Source organism: Cololabis saira, chromosome 14 (assembly GCF_033807715.1).
Source record: "Cololabis saira isolate AMF1-May2022 chromosome 14, fColSai1.1, whole genome shotgun sequence".
Classification (NCBI taxonomy): domain Eukaryota; kingdom Metazoa; phylum Chordata; class Actinopteri; order Beloniformes; family Belonidae; genus Cololabis; species Cololabis saira.
Genome location: NC_084600.1, coordinates 15,499,784 through 15,513,497, shown reverse-complemented (window position 1 = coordinate 15,513,497; position 13,714 = coordinate 15,499,784).

Genomic DNA, 13,714 nt, shown 5'->3' with positions numbered 1-13,714 from the left:
TTTACAATGTGTTAAATTTAGGTCAGTCTAAAAATTGTACAAGGCAAATTGTACAAGACTATTTTGTAGTTTTAAGAATTCTAGTCAAGAACATTTTTTATACCACATGGGAAACAATTTTTTTGCACAAAATAAGAAAATTTTTGCGGAGCCCCTCTGGTAACATTTGAAAAAAATAAAATAATGCGTGGCCAAGCATTAATAACTCGTGGCCACGCATTAATAACTTGTGGCCACGCATTAATAACTTGTGGCCACGAGATAATCAATGCGTGGCACGCATTATGTATCTCGTGCTCACGCATTATTTTACTCGTGGATGGCATTATAACCTACTGTCTGGACTTCGTGGATGCAACTTCCTTGGTGGGATGTTCATCATTAATAACGGTAATTATAGTCTATTTATATTAAATAGCAAGAGTATTGTCATGGCGAGTGTAGTAATTACATGTGACATTTGAAAAAAATAAAATAATGCGTCGCCACGCATTATTAACTCGTGGCCACGAGTTATTAATGCGTGGCTACACATTACTTTATTTTTTTCAAATGTCACCAGAGGGGCTCCGTACATTTTTAATAAAATTAAGGAATATTAGGCTTATTTTTAAAGAGGCTGTTTTTTGCTGTGTTTAACTGGTGACGGTCTTCACCGTTCTCACATTAATGTAGTCAGCTAATGAGATGCAACAGAGAACAGGAACAAGTTCACAGCATTACAGCCCACAATCTGTACCACCAAGCCACACTCTGGCATTACAAACATGACTTAAAGAAGTCCGAGAGTATCCCCACTGATCTCTGCAAAACAAGAGTGTGAAACTTTGTTTAACCGCAGAGCAGCTGTTGACGGAGAAATCAGATCACAACAGCTTAATTTCAAAGATCACATGAGCAGCTGGAAGGAACCTGAGTTGGGCCGATGCCTTGTGTGCTGCAGAAGCTCCATCTGCTCCCTCAAACCGAGCATCCGTCTTCAGGAAGATACAGATTTATGTTGTTTACGTTCACATGTGAACACCCACCGTCACATGGAGGAGGGCTGAAAGCTTTTAAAATCACAAGTTGATGCAGAAACAGACAGAAAGGAGAATATAAATAAATAAATGACTGAATTAGGGAAGGGAGAGTTTCCTCCAGAGTTCTCTGTCTTCATGTTTCAAAAAGTAGTTGCATGCGGCGCTCTAGTCTCATTTCTATGGCAACCTGAATGCTATTATCATACCTTGCCATTCATTATGAAAGGACTTCAGTGGATGGGGTGTGTGACGGGGAGGAGAGGGGGAGACAGACCGCTGCTTTTTTTTTTGTTTCTTTTTTTTCCCCCTCCGATCGCAGCTTTGAAACAAGAGCCGGGGAGAAACTCTGCGAGCGGCGCAGCAGCGTACAGGAAAGATTGCTGACAGTTATGAGATTTGTGAGTGTGTGTGATCTTGCTGTGTAATCACCACCCGGGAAATACTGAATCAGAAACTTCCAAAATGAGTTTGTAATGCTGGAAAATCCCTCTTTTTTTATCAGATATTACAACACGGATGCAGTGAAAATATATTAATGGCAATTTTGAAACTCGTAATTTGTAGGAGGTTCAATCTATCTATTACAGGACGTGATTTAGCGAGGTAAACTTTAGTTAAATTAGTGTTTATGACACTAAAGAGCATTTCTGAAGCCACATGTCGCTTGACATGGTTGTAATACTTCCCTGGGAGCACATGGGGGGGGGGGGTTACTCTATTTGGACTGCCAGAGGAAGTTATTACCAGAACAATTAATGAGAAAGTCACATTCATTTTAAGTTGCTGGAGGTAATCAGGTGTCATGGTAACAACAAGAAACAGAACTCGTTAACCCTTTAATTTCTTTCCATTAGCTCTGTGAAGTATCATGACTTCCGGGCCTTTACATATTTTACAATCGTTTAGTTTAACCTGTTGTATCTTTATGAAAGTGTTTGAAGTCAAATAGTACATGTGAAGAAATGTTCAATAACTCCAAAAACGAATGAGCCCTTCAACACTACACACACACACACACACACACACACACACACACACACACACACACACACACACACACACACACACACACACACACACACACACACACACACACGTTGTGAAATACGGAGAATACCATCAAGATTTGGCCGATCTTCTGTGGGATTGTGGGTAAGGAGTCCTCAAGTTCAGTCTTGCATACAAAGTTACTTTTTCAACCAAATGTCTGTTCGGTCATGTTTCAGGTGTGACTTTTTTACACCTTTGGCAATCTGTGTGGTGGAAGCCCATTTCCGCACAAGTGGGAAAAAAGAGGGGAAAAAAGTGAATAAAACTAAAATAATTATTGATTGATTATTATTAGGACATCCATCCATTATTTGTACCCACCTACTCCTACCTAAAGTCCCAGGGGCCAACTGTAGCCTATTCCTGCTCTCATCAGACCAAAACTGTTAGGACAAAGGTATTAATAAATAATAACTATGAGGAGGATGATTAGAACAACTATTATATAGCATATATTGTATTATATTATTTGCTATAATAATAATAATAATAATAATAATAATAATAATAATAATAATAATAATAATAATAATAATAATAATAATAATAATAATAATAATAATAATACATCTAAAATGATATATCATTATGTTGATGGTATGATGGTTTTGAGATTTCAGTTTTTATTCTATTTGGTTCTGGCTTTGATCCCCTTTGACTCAGTTCACTGGTCCCCTTCAGCTTTTGGACTTCTGTTTTGTGTGAAGCTTAAGTTCCTGTTTTTGTTTTGAAAGCATTTCCCCCTGGTCACATGAAGCCAGTCACATGATCACTCTGTCCAGCTTCAGCAGGCAGTGTAGTCTGAGAGGTATACTAGTTAGTTGCACTTCAGAAATGTTTCTGGAATCAGCTGCCATCTCGCATACACTTACATCTTCCTACATACTGCATTCTGGGAAAAACCAGTTAGCATGCAGTAACTACTAAGACTTTTTTTAAAATCTGTATTTACTGTTACTGGTTCTTCTCTGCTCTTTGTGAATATTGTCTGATGTATAGCCTTTTTGTTGGTTGAATAAAAGGAAGTTATTATTATCATTATTATCCGGCCTTCCTGTTCTCCTGTTTACAGCTAGGAATGCTGCATTGTATTAGATCTGGTTTCTAGCTGGAGAATGGAAACTCAGACGACCGAGTTGCCACTGAATGCAGCTAAATGTGTGGTTACTCTGTAACCTTGGTCCACAGAGTAAAGAGTGAAGACCTCTCTACTCTGCTACTGACAGCATACCTTTGGGGAGGAAACAGTTTGGCTCACAAACCTGGTGCAGTAAATTGGTCTGAAAAACAACAGACCAACCCAAGACTGAAACATGGGATCATATAGTTACTCAGATCAACTTGTAATCAAGTAAGACGTTGATATGTGGACTGGCTCAGTCATTTACCAAGTCTTGACTGGGCATCTCTAAACTATAAAAATCATACAGCAGTCAGTCAGTGAATACTTGACAACACAAAGGGCCATCTTTGACAAACTGTACCTCACCATACCCAAGGTAGCTGCAGACCCCTTACAGTATATGAAGCAGGGATTGGTTAAAGTGCAGGATTTTCTGGACTGTAGTGATGTAAAGAACAACGTTGTATTCCACCATTTAATTATAATTGGATTACGATATAGATTTGAAAATTGGGTTTACCTAAAAAACCTAATGTTGGCTTTACGTCTAATTATAGTAAGGTAACATGGACTAGATGTTGGATGATGGCTGCTTACCAGCACTACATAAGTAGTTATCTAATGCTGTCTGACATTACAACCTGTATCCAACCAAGGACTGACTTTAATGTGTCTGAACGGTCGGAACATCGATCAAGCGGAGCGGCTTTGTTGCTTACGAAAGAGTGCAGCGTACCTCATAAAATTCATACATAAAGTGCCCTGGATTATATCCTATATATTATAGATGATAGGGTGCACTGCGTGATCATTTAAGCTTAAAGAGTGAATCTGTAAAACACAGCGTTGCAATGAATCTGAAATCTAACCATTCTTATTACGACTCAAAGCTACAAGAACCCCTAGCAACACCAGACAGTGGTGAACCAGTTAATCTTCATGGGGAACGGTAACACAGTCAAGTGAGATCAGTGTCCACGAGTCTCATGAACTACCTGCTCAATATACATTCAAACAAGAAGAAGCTCTTCAGAGCTATCATCATCATCATCATCATCATCATCATCATCATCATCATCATCATCATCATCATCATCATCATCATCAGTTTGACTTTGAGCACCAGCACAGCTCACCTTCACCTGGAAGAATCAATAGCCACCAAGCTCACTCACACAATCCAACACCATTCAGGTATGGTTACAAGTATTTGGTAGCTCAGGGCTATTAAAGTGTCATGACCAACCTGAACATTACGGATCTGGAACGCATCCTTTTGGAGCTCTATAGAGAGTCTACATCTAACACCAAGAAAAGAACTGACTGTTGTGTAAATGGCTTGGACCAAAATCATCTGAGCAGGTAAAGAGAACCCAGCCTCCTTCCTGGCAAGTGTAAGTGTGACCACATATCCCTTGTCTTGGCTTCGCTGCAATGGCTCCCTGTTGCTTTTAGATAGATTTTTAAATTGTATTATTTGTTTTTTTAAAGCTCTTAATGGCCTAGCCATCCAATATCTGACTGAGGTCCTCAATACCTACAACCCTGCCAGGATATTGAGATCCTCCAATCAACGGCTACTGGCTGCTTCTAAAACATAACTGAAGACCAAATGTGATAGAGCCTTAGAACCCTATTTATTTTATCACTGTAATGTATGCCTTTTTATATGGGTCACTGTTATCCTTCAGCTCTGTATTTAATCTGTACAGCACTTTGGTCAACCTTGGTTGTTTTAAATTGTGCTCTATAAATAAAGTTTGAGTTGAGCTAATCAGAGCAGTTCATATTCACAATGTAGCAACAGGTGTGAATATGGTGTGGCAAAGGTCGGATGACTGCTATCGATCATGAGAAGCCATAGATAATGCTCTCCTTGGGAAAGTGGAGGATTTTCCAAAAATTACCAAGAGAGAGAATCAAAAGTTTAGAGAATTTGGAGACATTCTTTTGGAGTTAGAGGCTCCATACTCCATGGATTACTGGGGAGGGGCAGGGAGCTAAAAGAAGGAGCTTCTTTTAGCTGTCATATTAAAATGCATAGACATATGTTGGACTGGACTTCGGTGTTGTCACAGTTTATCCAGAAAGCTAGGAGAGAAAGAGCCATCGAAACTTACGCTGTTTTTGACAAGCAGAGAAATAGACCTTTAGCAAGAAGTGAGTTGTTTGAGCTCTTTGACCTCAAGGAGGGTTCAGCTTCATACCCATTGAAGACACGACAGAGTCATTAGATGGTAAAACTCATATCCCACTCCCAGGTTTGATCTAATGTGACATGCTACCAGATGCTAAAACAGAAAATCTCACGCGTGAGATTGCCCAACACTATTCTCATCTCAAACATTTTGTGGACAAGACTCGACAGTGGACTCCATTCCACTGCAGCTATCCTCGTCCTGCAAGGCCGACATGTACCAAGAGCACATTAGGTTTGAGAGCAATGCAACGGACCTCACAACACACCCTATGCCCAACATCTTGACCTAGGCTGGGTTACGATAGGAGAAGTGTGTCTAGAGAGATCTCACAAAATGGACTCCGTGAGTGTTTACAGGACTAATATACTGTGTAATGACCATCCATCTCTTTTCGACCCTTGTCCAAGCAGCTTTACCATCATTGGTGTTCTAGTACTTCATCTGTTGCCCTGATTAATGAAACTGTCTGCCTTGATCAAGGAGTCTTTCAGCAAACAGCCTATGACAACAAGCCTGCTATGTCTGTGGAGGACAAAACCATTGTGGAAATAATGGATAGGGAAGTCTTCCTGGACAACTCAAATAGTTGGGTGGCTCCACTGCTCTTCACAGAATTGAGGTACAAACTCCCCAACAGAGTGCTAGTCAAAAAGCATCTTAAGAAAATACGTTGCGTGCTGGAAAGGAAACAAGACGTAAAGAAACCCATTCTTGCATTCATGCAGAAAATCTTTGAATCAAGCCATTAGGAACCTGCTCCACAGCTCACCAAAAACCAAGAGCATTGGAATTTGCCAATCTTTGGGGTTTACCATCCACGCAAGCCAGGCCAAATACGAGCAATATTTGACTATAGTGCTCAGCATGATGGCAATTCCCTTAAACAACTCACTCCTAGGGAGTCTCACTCCCTTCCCAAAAGAACCTGTTGCTGTTGCATCGGAGATAGAGCAGATGTTCTGCTGCTTCAAGGTTTGTGAAGAGGATTTTCTGTAGTTCCTCTGGACAACAACCTTGCCAGAGGGAGTACCGCATGACCACCCGCGTATTTGGTAGTATTCCCTCTCAAGCCATTTCCATATATGGCTTGAGATAAGCAGTACTATAAAGACCAAAAGAATATTGCTTAAAGGCAAAGCGTCCAAACATTGGCATTTCAGAAAGGACTGTCTTGTGGTTTGAACAGTATTTATCCGGCAGAACACAGTGTGTGCAGGTCAAAGGTGTCACCTCCAGCCTTCTTGATATTAAACATGGTGTGCCTCAGGGCTCAGTCCTTGGGCTTTTACTTTTTATTGTCTATATTGATTGTCTTCATCAAAATGCTGCTGAGGAAAATTTTCACTTTTATGCAGACGATACTGTGATTAAGGGCCAATTCTAATACACCCCCTACTTTCTACCACTAGCCCTCACTCACTACCAATAGCCCTAAAAATTAAGCCACAGGCGTAGGGCCCTTGTAATCTTCCCTAAGGATTGGGACACCACTTGCTACGTCACTGCGTGGTTTACGTTCGGGTACGTAAGCGACTGCGTAGTTACGTTTGCACATATGTCACAGTCACCATATCAGGAAGCCGAGAGCTAAAAGCAACTCTTAATTTCCGCTGTAGCGCTGTTAATATGCCACTTTATTAAGTTTTAATTTTTTTTCAGGCGTAAAAGTAACCGTTAAGATCCCCAACCTGGGCTCAGTTTATCCAAATAGCGCCTTTTAAGAAATTTGCTCTGATGTTTTCGGGATGAGAACAGCCTGCCGGCTCGGGAGCTGATTTATGGTTCCGCGTTAAATCGACGCAGAGCCTACGGCGTAGGGTACACCGTAGGGTACGCCGTACGGCGCGCGTCGCCGCGTAACCTACGGCGTAGGCTCTGCGTTGGTGTAACACGGAACCATAAATCAGCCTTTATTCTGGCGAGGTCTGAAAAGACTTCGCAACAACGGGCAAGCGAGTGATTATGTACATTCACTGAGTGAATATTATGAAAGTAAAATATATATTTCTCGCTAGAAATGTAATCAAAACGCATTTTTATGCAGAAACTAACTCAAAATATTGATTTTATTCACAAAAATAAGAAATGTCTGCCATGTTTTTTTGTTTGATTCAGTCTGCAAATGATGACATAAAGCATTCTGGGAAGTTTCTCTAGCCCTCGGTCAGCGAGTCAGCATCTGAAATCCCTAGCTGTGAAGGGGTAGATTTCATACACACTATAGCCCTCGTTATGCCCACTACCCCTAAATGCAAAGAGGAATTGGGACACCACTACCTTCACGGGAATGCGCAAAATTTAGGGGTAGGCCTGAAAAGTGGGGCTAGGGGGTGTATTTGGGACTGGCCCTTATTGTTCTGCGCCTACCCTTAACCAGGCACTCTGTCAGTTACAACTTGCTTTTAACACTGTAAAGTGTACCCTGTTTAACCTGAAGCTTCTTCTAAATGCTGATAAAAAAAAACTCATGACATTCTCCCATCAATTATTGTTCAAGGTTCTGAAATTGAGACAGTGACAATATAGGTATCTTGGATTCCTACTTGATGATTCATTATCTTTTAAGCCTCATATTCAGCATCTAATCAAGAAGTTGAAGGTGAAATTGGGTTTTTATTTTAGAAATAAGGCTTGTTTTTCCTTTTATTCCAAAAATAGACTTGTTGAATCAACTTTTATGTCTGTGCTTGACTATGGTGATGTCCTTTATACTGTATGTATTCATCTGCTCAATGTCTTCATGCATTGGATACTGTCTAGCATGGAGCACTGAGATTTATCAGAAATTTTAGATCTCCTACTCACCACTGTTCTTTGTATGCCCGGGTCAGACGGTCTGCTCTGGCCTCCCGTAGACTTTATCAGTGGCATGTCTTTGTTTATAAGGCCATTCTTGGCCTGCTTCCAGCTTATTTGGGGAGGTATTGCTCTCAAAAAAGCCTGAGTCATAATCTTCAGTCGCAGGACTTATTTTTATTGACTGGACAAGGTAGTAGGGCTTTCAGCTACGCTGCCCCCTCTGCTTGGAATGAGTTGCAGAAAATCTTAAAATTGAATAATCTGGTGGCACTTGATGCTTTTAAGGTTGTTCTGAAAGGACGTACAACTGGCTGTAGGTGCTTTGACTGCTGATTTTTTTGTAATCTGTATTTCTGATTTGTTTTTAACTGTTTTGGTATTGTTTGTTTGTGCAACTTTGTGTTTGTGCCGCTGCCTGTCCTGACCAGGACTCTCTTGTAAAAAAGATTTTTGATCTCAATGAGACTTTTTTCCCTGGTTAAGTAAAGGTTATTATAATAATAATAATAATAATAATGATAATGATAATGATAATGATAATAATAATAATAATAATAATAATAATAATAATAATAATAATAATAAAGCAGTTTATCTGCCTAAAACCTAAAAACCTAAAACTCTAACCTAAAAAAAACCTAACATTTTTTTTAGGTTGATGATGGTCTGACTTCATTCTCTACCAGTGAGAGCAAGATCCATGTGCTGAAAGAGACAAAAGAAAATGTTAGACTTCTCTAACATTTGGATAGCATCCAACCAAGAAGCAGTGATGAAAGCATTCCCACGCAAAAAAATAGATAAACAGTTAAAGGATTTAGCACTAGGAGTAGATTCCCTACTTGTGCAGAGAATCTTAGTGCTCAACTAGAACCCTCTCTTTCCTTGTCTGTAGAGAAGAGAAACCTTTTACTTGCAGGGGTATTCTCTCTGAGCAGTCAACAGCCTATTCAACCCATTGGGTTTTATAGCTCCAATAACAGTACAAGAAAAGGCTTAAGTCAGAGAACTTTCAACAATGTTGTGAATGAGATTCTCCATTGCCTTTTGAAAAAGAGACAAAGATTTGGAAAGATTTACCCATCACACTTGAGCAACTTCGGATTCCCCGGTCATACGTACCCGTTTTCTTGCTCTTCATACAAATGAGAGAACTGTGTCTTTTCTGATGCATCCACCACAGCTTTCTCCACAGTAGCTTACCTCAGAGGTTGATGATCAGGGACACATGCATGTAGGATTCTGCATGGGGAGGTCCAAATTAGCTTCAAAACAGTGCCATACTGTACCGCTTTTGGAGCTTTGTGCAGTTTGCTTGCCATCGAGCAAGCCGACATGTTGGTGGACGAGTTGGACATTAAGATATACACAGGGAAGTTCTACACAGACAGAACAGTTGTACTGGGTTATATTCACAACACCAACCAAAGGTTGTACAGGGATGTTGCTAATAGTGTGGCACACATCTGAAAAGTAAGTCCTGAGTATTGGAACTTTATCAGCACAGGTCACAATCCTGCAGATCACGGTATACAAGCCGTACCAGGTTAATCTTGGTGGGAACAAATTGGTTTTCCACTTGGATGCCGATGTCTGTTCCCTGATAATTACCCTGGCAACAAAAGCTTCTGAAACTCACCTTGGTTCACACAGATTTGACCGCTTTTCTAGTTGGAAGCAACTGACCCTTGGTCATTCAGAAAGTCAGATCCTGCTCTAGGGCTCTAGAGGAACCAAAGATAGATGATTTCTTAAAGGCAAGGATTGTAATCGTCCACTGTGTAGAGCACAAAATCTTCAAGGCGGAGATGAAAAATCTGTCCACAGGATTTTTTCAAAACACAGCCATCTCAAGAGGCTTGACCCTATCATAGACACAGCAGCAATCTCGTAGAAAGACAAAAATTAAATAATCATCCCAAAAAAATACATTGCAACATTGCTGATGCATTATTACCAAGAACACACTAAGGTAGACACATCACAGAAGGAGCCATTAGGTCTGCTGGTCTATGGATTTTGGAAGGAAAGAGAGTTATATCAAGCATCATACACAAATGTTTTAAGTTAAGGGGAGACACAGAAACACCAAAAAATGTCAAACTTACCTGCCAATCGTGTCACCCAAGTTCCTCTTGAGGAGGTCTTTCAGAAGGAAAACCTCCTGTCTGGTCACAAGGGCAGGACATATGATCATATATATATATTGCTACGTCACATATATATATATATATATATATATATATATATATATATATATATATATATATATATATATATATATATATATATATATATATATATATACTATATATATATATATATATATATATATATATATATATATATATATATATATATATATATATATATATACTGTAAAAATGAAACATTATAAGCCATATTGCTTGCCATATTACTATTAGTAAGGCTAACACCGATGCCATGTGGGCAGGGACAAGCTTCAATTTTTTTTTTAATATTGCTAATGCACCTATGAGAGTTTTCTGAATTATACACATTTATCTTGTTCTTTTATACACTTTGGGCCAACTGTTACAACTGCTTTAGCACAAGTCCTACCTAACACTTTAGCCACGAGCAGCACACCCTAATGATTAGAGAAACACGGGCTGGACCTGATGGGAGTGAGTCTTCTCGATACTGCTGTCACCAGATTCCATGTGATCCCATGCCACTACTGGGGTTCTATATCTAATCTAACGGGTGTGAGCAGCCAAGGTGTGTCTCAGATAAATATCCTCCAGCCTACATATCCAAAATAAAACTCAACAGATATAATCTTGTCATAGTAAATATCCACATTGTTGTTTGAGGAAATATGAAAAACCATCATTAACATGAAGCAGTAAATCAGAGAAATAAGACAACAATTACAGATAGTTTCACAATGGTAAGGATTGTAATTCATAAATAAAACTTTCACACAATCCTGGTGGGAGGTGCTGCATCAGTGTGTTTTATGTGAATGTCCCGTTCTGTGAGTAAAGCATGAATGTGTGTGTGTGTGTGTGTGTGTGTGTGTGTGTGTGTGTGTGTGTGTGTGTGTGTGTGTGTGTGTGTGTGATTTGAAACGGTCTAATATGTTTTTATAGTCCTCACACCCGTGTGCTGTTATTGGCTGGTGCGTACACACCTTCTGCCAAAAACTACCCCCAAATACCCATAACAGCAAAATAAAAGGAAACAAGAAAATACAAGTGGGGGTTAGGTGTTATGACACACAGAAAAATTAATCATCAACATGTTGCTCTGAAAGGTTGTGGAAAGTCTATAGTCAGCCTTCACATGTGGTTCCTCCAGCAAGGCTCACAACATGACTGTATTCTGGGCTAAATTCTCACTCTTCTGGAGGAACAGGATTCATCTGACCAAGATGGTTCGTCAGGTATGTATATGTAGGCAACAAAAAATAACTTCTGGAAGAGAAACAGTTATTTCTTTAAAATCACATTTTATGTGATATTTTGTTAAATATTACATTTGAAATCACAATCAAGGGATACCAAGGACGTGTGGTCAGGGGAGGCAGAGCCTCATCTGTCATCATGACAACTAAAAAGAATAATAATGATAACATAAAATGAATATTAATATTTGTCCTCTGATCTTTATGTATGACTAATTTCAAACATGTCTATAGTCAAAATGGCTGAATTTGCCTATTTCCTGTTCAAATACAGGGCTGAAACGTGAGGTACGGCAGCAACGCGGCTCACCTCACCTCTGATTGCGCAATATATCACAAACTGGGTTGATACATGCAATTGGCGCGTGCGTGTTGCCATATCTCTGCATGTCGCCAATATAATGTTTGCAGATAAATTTATATACCCGGATTTTCCACAGTCTTGCTAATGTCTTTAACCATTAAAGTTTAATGTTTGTAAGTGACATATTTAGTTTTGCTGATGGGACATAAAACCGCAGTGAAAAGGCACAGGGTGAGGCAGACAATACTCTGCCGCCCTGAAAGGGGCGTACGTGAGTCAACGGCTGCTCGTGGCTGCTGTTCTTCTATGCAGAGGCACCAGGCGGGTTTATTTTGATGCTTTGCTTTGTCGGACTGTCAAAATGGAAGAAGATTATATATTTAAACTTAAAATTTTATCACAACTGGACTTTCAGTCAAAACGGGAAGTTATTAACAACGGAAGACCAACGCCGGAGCTAAAAGCTTTGCTTCAAACTGCGGGACACAAGGTAACCTGCTCTTTTCAAACGGAATAGAACAGATTCAGGATGGCATGGACTTCATCGACAAATAAAGGTAAGACCATCAGTTTTCATTTCAATCTTATAAAAAAAGTGTAGCTTTTGTAGTTTCATATGATACCCACTACGTTGCGGTGGAGAAAATTGATCTTGCATTCTGTTGCATTTTGTTGCAGGTGTTGCTCGTGTTGGTGGCGCCATCATTTGTTGCATATGTATTTTTAAAGGGGACCTATTATGAAAAACAAGTTTTTTCTTGCTTTAACATATATAAAGTGGTCTCCCCTCAGCCTGCCAACTCAGAGAAGGAGGAAAGCAACCAACTTCTGCAGTGTCTGTACAGCCGCTTGGATGAGCCGTCCAGTGTGATGTGGCTTCTATGAGCCGTTCAGATTCTGCTCCTGTCGTTACGTAACGACGGGAGCGATGCGTGAAACCACGCCCACAACTAACTCCACCGGCCGGAGCTTCCGCCATTTTTTCGTAGCGGTGCATCGCGTCATTCAGGCAGCCAATCAGCACAGAGCCTCATTATCATAGCCCTGCCCACTCAGAATCCCTCATAGATAATGAGGTTAGACAATGGGAAGATAAAGACATGGGTCAGAGGCTGAATTTCTAATTTATTTAGCAAAAACAATCAAAAGCTTGGTTTTAAGACATTCAAGGCCTGTTTAAAATAGGAATTAGATGCCATAATAGGTCCCCTTTAAGTTGTTATAAATCAAATACCTTTGTTGATAAAACATACTTGGAGTTTTGACATATTGGCTTTAGGGCTTCTTGTCTGAGAAACAGTTGAAAGAAAATACCCTGACAGCACTTGAGTAACTTTTTCCACACATACCGGGTCTGTCGGGGGAAGGAGTTAAATAAAATATTCTTTGCTCAATGAAAAGCATGAAAAAAAAAGAAAATCTGTATTAAATTGATTAAATCAGAATTAAAAGCTTTTAAAAAAAAAAATGAATATTTCACTAAAGGTCAAAATTTAAATCCGTGTTTTTGTACACCACTCTGTACAAACTCTCATTTGTGTTGTATGAATTGTATGAATTGTAGAATTGCGACGGCCAACACACAGAAGGTGCAGAGCAAATGCCCTCTATCCTCTTTCTTTCGCTGCTGTAATTGTAAGGTTTTTTTCTTATCTTTACGTATATACGTACCTCGTGTTTGTGTGTATGTATGTGTGTTTGTTTGTTTGTGTGAAGAATGCTGATGACACATGAAATAACCAGTAGCCAATTGAATAAGCTACCCTGTTGGGTTCATATAGTTGT